Below are 7756 nucleotides of genomic sequence, written 5' to 3'. Positions count from 1 at the left end.
CAATCACTGCAGTAATTATGTCAATAATTGTATGTTTAATTGAGGTTGCTAATTAAATGCGTACATTTTTAAAACACTAAATGCATTATGATTAGCCTCCACGTATCATTATATTCAGATATGATTTTACAAGTCTTGTAAAATCATATCTGAATGTAATATAGTGTAATAGGTAGTGTAAACAAGTATCAGAGCCACTTTCACTAAAGTTACGGGCAACCCTTGCTTTTCACAAGATAATTTCACGCATTAATTATTCTCTAACTGAATTTATCTTTTTTATAGAAAAAGTAGCACATGCCGATTCTTAGAAAATATAGCACCTCGCTTAGATCAATAGTGAAAGTGCAGATCTATTGATCATGGGCTTTGAGTTTGATCCCCCTGACTATTTTACAATGTGTCTGCAGGAGGACTTGATAGTTAGTTACTGAGAGCAAGTTAGTACTAGTGCTGAATCCAGAAGTACTTGTTAAAACGGCACTAAATACAAAACAAACAAAATAAATATAAGAAAATATAAACAATATGTATTATACAAATGATGCATAAATATAAAAATGAGATAATTGAATTGTATCTCGTAAGTGGACATAACTACTATCCGGATACATTCAACACTGCTCAAAACTGTTAATGCAACACAGAGCTATCTCCTTAGCGACCTTACTATCTCCTTCACGACAGAGCTATCTCTCTCGATAAAAAGTGAATAATTTTACTCCCGAACCATTTTCGGTACATATTTTATTTCCAAATGAATTGTATATTTTACAGCTATCTCACGCCTACTCGGTTTGTTCTTAATATTCGTTAAAATGTAAATATTTGACAATAAAAGTGCTTTCATGACGAAATGGCCAAATTTACTGCAAAATCAGCTTGTTGGTAAACATCACCACGACCACAAATTAAGAATGAATTAGCAAACTTTAAGTTCTCTGTAAAGTTAAATCAAATTCACATTACATCTACCATTCCCCATTTTTTTATATTCGATACACTGCTTGTAAAAATGCAAAAAAATGTGATGACACTCACCTTTGCTGATGTTCTTTTATCGCGACGTGCACTACCTCGGAAGTTGCGACAGAGCACACCGAGTCTCAACGTAAGCGTTGACCGGTGGTATAATTACGTGCGAGCAGGTCGCTTTTTGCGGTTGTTTTCCCCGGTCGAGGTAATATTTTCCTTCGTAGTTTTTTCATTTTTAAAGCTTTATTATTAAGAATTGGCCGAGGATGACCTATAATGGACGCGCTTTGATGGTGATAATGTATTGAATTTTTCATGTCATTCGTATTTTTTTCTAACATTCAGGAAATGTTCACTAAAAAACACGTATTTGGATACCATACCGTAGTTTTCTCGCTTTAAATGGATAAATTACTGTTAAAATGTCCTGTGATTTAGTTATACATGTACAATATACCCACTTTAACAGATCGGTCACTGTTATATGCAGTTTCAAAAATCACATAGCCCGGCAAAACCCGGCCGTCGGCGAAGGTTCTGTCTTACGTCCGAGTCGGCGGTACACCAAAATAAAAAGGCATACGTACGAACTGGTGGAATTTATGAAAAACGATATTTTCAAGAGTTTTCAGGATCCGACAGTGGACAAAATGCATTTTTATCGATATATAGACTACCATTTCATGTTTCTTCGTTGTGCACAGTCATTTTAACATACGTCGGTTTCATACTCGAAGCCTGTACTAAATAATAATGAATTAAAGGGTGGCGGGGGACAGTAGCTGTGTGCACAATAAATAAATCGTATGCTTTTAGGTATAACACGGGTGGTAAACACGCAATCCAATTCCCACTGGGAATACGCTAAAAATGGATTGCGCGACTTCCGGTGCTGGTGTTGCGCATCAATATATACAAAATCGAGGTAGGTGGGTTTTTGTTTTTGTAAATAATTACACATTTACGAGTGCTTTCGAAAAAAAGCAAAATGCTATTCGACACAAAAATGAATAAGGATCATATGTGTGAAATACCAACTTATTAGTTTTAGAATCGGCTCTGTTATCACGAAAACTCTCATGGCTCGAGCTGTCAAAAAAAAGCATGGAATCATGAAAAATGCAAATTTTCTAACTCTTGTGCCTTCTTTCTGGAAATGTGACGCTTCGAATGATCAAACACGTGTAAAACAGTCATGAATATTACATACACTTAAATGAAATGTTGCTTTTGGGGGAAAGTTTGGCAAAACAATAATCGGTAATGGGGTTGCGCCCCGGGAATGGAGTTGCGCGTATACATTATACACATTATGATGTATATGAGCAACTCCATTCCCGGTGCGCAACCCCACTCCCGATGATTATTTTGTCAATTATGTCCCCGTAAGCAGGATTTGAAACAAATATTTTTGATATTCGTTAATTTATAACAGTTGAGTTATCATAAAAAGCATCAGATGTCCTCAGATTAGGCATATGAGGTCAGAAACTGCCATTTTTGTTGATTTCATACTTTTTTCACGTTTCGTGTCTCCAGAGTTTTTGTGATAATACAGCCGAATCATAAATTACAAACCAGATATTTTACACATATGATGTATTATCATATCTGTGTCGAATAGCATTTTGCTTTTATCGAGAAAATTTATTCTTGTCTCATACTAAGCAAAATCATAACTTCACATACCTCAGTTTCGTCTTTTTTTACGCGCAACACCAGCACCGGACGTTGCGCAACCCATTTTAAGCGTATTCCCGGCGGGAATTGGATTGCGCGTTTACCACCCGTGTATAAATTATGACATTGTCACACTATGATACGTCATCAATGACGCGATCATTTTAAAGCCGGATAGAGATATTTGAATTAAATTGATAGATACATTTGATTTTTTTTTATTTCAGTCATCTACCATGGATTTAGGCCTGAACATGAAAGTAAACGCTGTATCATCAATATTGGATGACATGGCTCAGGATGTGATCGCCACAAGAGGTAAACATGCACATTTTGATTGAAATAAGATTACATAAGAGTGTGGAGGTGGCAGTAGAGCCATTCGCTTGGATGTCTAGATTATAGGTTTTGTTTTTTTATTAAATTGTCCCACTGAACGTTCGTACAAGCACGGATACCTCCCATTGAACCTGGCAGACCAGAGCCCTTCTAGAAAATAGATGTGAGTATAGAATTATCCTGATATAAAGTAGGCCCTAGATGTTCATATGTAGGGTATTTTTTTATTCTAAGGATCGTTTTGATATAAAATAGAATCATAGTCGGTGTTTTTCAATTTGAGCATAGGCGTTTATCAGTGTTCAAAGAGCGTTAATGGTTTTTTAATAGATACAAAGTATTTGATAGATCAATATAGTTGCCATAGTACAATTACTTATTTTATTATACCTCTCATAAATGTCAAATGAAAATTTCCCATAAGTTTAACAGGAATAACATATCATATCCCCCATTGATTTTATATATCTTATCTCATGCGCAAAATCAGTATTTTCAATTTCATGCGCAACAGAGCTATTTCGTTTTTTCTGCGCATGTGAATTTTTTTCATATCTCCCGTTGAGAGATTGATACTTTCACATTGATTAAAAGACTTGGACGATAAATCTTCAGATGAGGAGCTTTTATATAAATTTCTCTTTTATAGAAAAAAAAAAACACCCGAAAACAACTTCAAAGTTTATCAGATATTGAATCGAAACTATTACCATCAGATTGGAAATAATTTAACTGTTCACAGTTAAATAAGTTTCGTTTAGAAGTAATTAATGATCGCTGTTTTTCGAATGTTGAAATGTGCGCATAAATATTAAATTTTATGCGCATATTTCAACATCACTCCTGTGCCTTTGTTGCAAGTAAATTCAGGTCTCTCTGGACGCTTTGGAGGTGTTTTTATTATTATTATTTTATTTTATTTTATTTTAAATATCATTTCGATACAATCTCATCGGGCATATTACAATTTCTCATTTTCAGGTAAATCTAGAATCTCTGCAAGAATATCGTTAATTATCCCCCGCCGATGAAATCGGGAGGGGGTATTGAAATGGCGTTGTCCGTCCGTCAGTCCGTCCGTCCGTCCGTCCGCAGCCATTTCTCAGTAACTACCTGGTAGAATTTTATTTTTACAATTCATCGAATTTGCTTGTTTAATCTACATTCAAATGAGGTTAACGTTAAATCAGTGCAGCTCTTAATAATTATATAAGAGCGGTACCATGAGGAAACCAACATAGTGCGTTTGCGATAAGCATGGATCCAGACCAGTCTGTGCATCCACTCAGTCTGGTCAAGATCCATGCTGTTCGCTAACAGTTTCCGTAATTGCTAAAGGCTTTGAAAGCGAACAGCATGGATTCTGACTTCGTGGATTCGCAGGCTGCATGTCTGGTTCCATGATAGTCGCAAACGCACTCTGTTGGTTTTCTTATGGCACGGCTCGTAAATAGATTTACTCAGAGAAAGAAAGTATTAATGCATGTTTTGATTCAAGCTATATTTTATTTTTAAGGAGAAACGGAAGAAGCAGAGATTGGAGCAGAGACTGGAGCAGAGATCGGAGCAGAGATCGAAGCAGATACCTTCTCTTCCGTCGGTAAGCTAAATAATTTAGCAGTAATTGAAATTCAAACACTACTTGCATTTTGTTTCCTATGCACAAAGATAGATTTTACGTGATATATTATTATTATACCACGCTATATTTGTGGCTGTTACGTCCACAACAACCCCCTTTTGTTTATAAGCACGATATCTAAAGACAGGACAGATATTTTGCACATGTTTGCCGGCTGCATTATGAACAGCATACTTCGCGTGAATATGTAAATGAAACAGTGTTTTTATGTTATGTCTTTATAACATGTTTTAGCACCGACAGCATAAATCCTAAGAATGTAATAATGGGGAGGTATATGTAAAAGCCACGAGGTCATGTTGCAATGCCTTGATCTTAAGTTACATGTTGACACTATTTGCGCCTAGGACACTTAACTATATAGGAAGGCTGAAACTAACAAGTAGTTGACCCTTGAAGCAAAGGTCAAAGTCTTTTCACGATTTTATTTCCTTTAAATACCTTTACTCGTAATATAATTTACTTGAATTATGTACCTTTAAATATAGAGCCAAGATATTCAGGGTAGTGTTATTATGACCCTCTTGTTTTTTTTTATAATTACAGTTACGATCCAAAGCCACCAGTGCACTGTTTGTTGGAAGAGTTTTTCAACTAAATCCAGCCTTAACAGACAATTAATTTATTTTGACCATAAAGTTTATTAAGTTTATCCAATAGCTGGCAAATCAAAATCGAAAGATCCAAATAAAAAAGAAGTAAAAGAATTAAAACATGAACAAACCGAACTAATAAAGTACAAAGGTCGGTTGCTGTGTATTCTTGATATGGCTTCTACATATGGACAAGGAATAAAACATCATAATCCATATAAAGTTTTACCAAATGGACAATATGGTAATTCAATTATGGTAATTTAATTATTGATCTTAATAAACTTTATGGTCAAAATAAATTAATTGCTAAGGATCAAAGAACTGGAAAAGAAGTAATTAATGTTATGGTAGATAATGATTTAAATGATTTGATTAATAAAAGATATAACAATAATAAAAAACATTCAATACTTTCTAGAAAAATATTTAAAGAATTAACAGAAAAATCAGGATTACCTATCAATAAAAGATCCATGAAATTTAAAAAAGTAATTAGGGGACAAGGTTATGACGTTTGTCCATGTAATCCAGAAGAACTGGTTAATAACTTAGAACTTATTTGTGGTTCAATTGTAATAATGTAACAATCAAACAAAATTGCATTTTAATTATTCTTATAGGTGCAATTAAATCAGATAAAGGAGAAGTTAAATTGGAATTAAAAAACAAAGAAAATAAAGTTCTTCAAAGATATTATGCACAAAATTACAGAAAAAATGAATCTATTTATATTAATTATGCTAATAAATTTAAAATGAATGATGTTATTTATATAGATGGTTTAAACGTTATGAATATTCAATTAACAATTTATGGTTCTGTAATTTAATGAGAAACTAATGTATCAATACCATTATCAAGAATATCTCTTTTATCGTCATAACATGATAAAGACGTTTTATTTATAACATAACTGGAAATATTATGCTTATCAGAACGAATAGCTTTAAAGGTGTGATTACTTTGAGTTGAATTAAATAAGGTATCTTTGTAATTTTTATGAACTATTGTTTTCTTTACAACATGCCTTTTTAATTCCTTTATATTTTTTAATATTATTTTCATTTTCTAATAATACATTTTACTTCTTAATCCGACAAATTCAACAATGGGAATGCCGGCAGCTTCATCTTTAAATTTTCCAATTACTTTTTTGTTGTAATCAAAATAAAATTTTGAATTTGGGTTGTAATCACTATTATCAAACAGTTCTGAATCTTTATAAAAATCCTTATATGTATCTTTGGTTTTTTTTTCATAACATAATGAATCTGTGTCAGTAAATAAAAGCTTTGCTGAATCCTCATACTTTTCCTTAATGTAATTATAATGAAAATCATACATAAAATATTTTGATAAATCTAAAATACACATTCCAACATAACAAGGTCTGTTTAATAATAAACTTTCTTTTATTTTATGAATACCAAACAAATTCTTATTAAACATTGTTGAACTAACAAATGAAGGTTTTGCTATATATTTTAATAAAAGATTTTCATCATGTGTTAATTTAATATTAATTCTTTTACGTAAATTCTCCATCGTCTTACCGAATACAGAGTTGTTCATGAGTTTAAAAAAGTCTTTTTCAAAAGAATTCTTTGCTTTAGATATTTTTGTGTATTAAAATCAATATATCCTTTTAATCAAGGACTTTCGTCAAAAGTTAATATTCTGTGTATTTTTGTTATTTTTAATCCTAATTGTGCATAAAGTTCAAGATTTTTATAATGAACAACATAATTTTGTTTTTTCATTAAAGTTGGAACTAATTTTTTTACATCACTTTTTCCTATTTCAAATTTTGTTTTAATATTTTTACTATAATTTGAAAGCCATTGGTCTGGAATTTTAATTTTTTCAGGAGCTAAAGGTTAATCATTGTGAAGACCATGTAATTCTTTTGGATATTCAAGATCACATTCAATTATAAAGTTAGTTTTATCTTTTGCAATTAATTTCTTATATTGTTTTTCAGTGGCCCATTTAAAATTTCCAGAGGGTAAAGGTCGACACATAGCCCAACCGTAGAGGTTATTAGCATCTAAGTACATAATGTATTTAGTTTCTAATTCAGGATCATAATCTTGCATATACTTATTGTTTGCTTTGCTGTAACGATTAGCTATATAACTTATTCCCCCTCTTAGTCCCTTTTCAATAAAAAGATACATATCAATATCAGTTTATAAATCCAGATTTATTCCAATCATTTTTAACATTGCATCCCAAGCTAACCCAGGACTACTAAAGTAATGACAAGGGTCAAGTTTATAATATTCCAAACATAGTTTTCTAAAATTTTCAAAAACATCAGCTAAAAGTAATACGTCAGTTTTTAAATATAGATCATTATATTCTTCCATTGTTTTTATTTTAAATTTATTCCAAACATTTTTAGCATGCTCATATTCATTGTCAGATATATGTGTTTCGTTTAAAATTGAATAAAACTCTTCTTTAGGAGGTAATTCTGTTTCTTTAAATTTTTCAAATGAATCCATATAATCATATGGATAAA

The sequence above is a fragment of the Mercenaria mercenaria genome, chromosome 3 (genome assembly GCF_021730395.1).
Source record: "Mercenaria mercenaria strain notata chromosome 3, MADL_Memer_1, whole genome shotgun sequence".
NCBI lineage: Eukaryota > Metazoa > Mollusca > Bivalvia > Venerida > Veneridae > Mercenaria > Mercenaria mercenaria.
The sequence above is the reverse complement of the archived record's forward strand: the minus strand, read 5'-3'. Positions refer to the sequence as shown.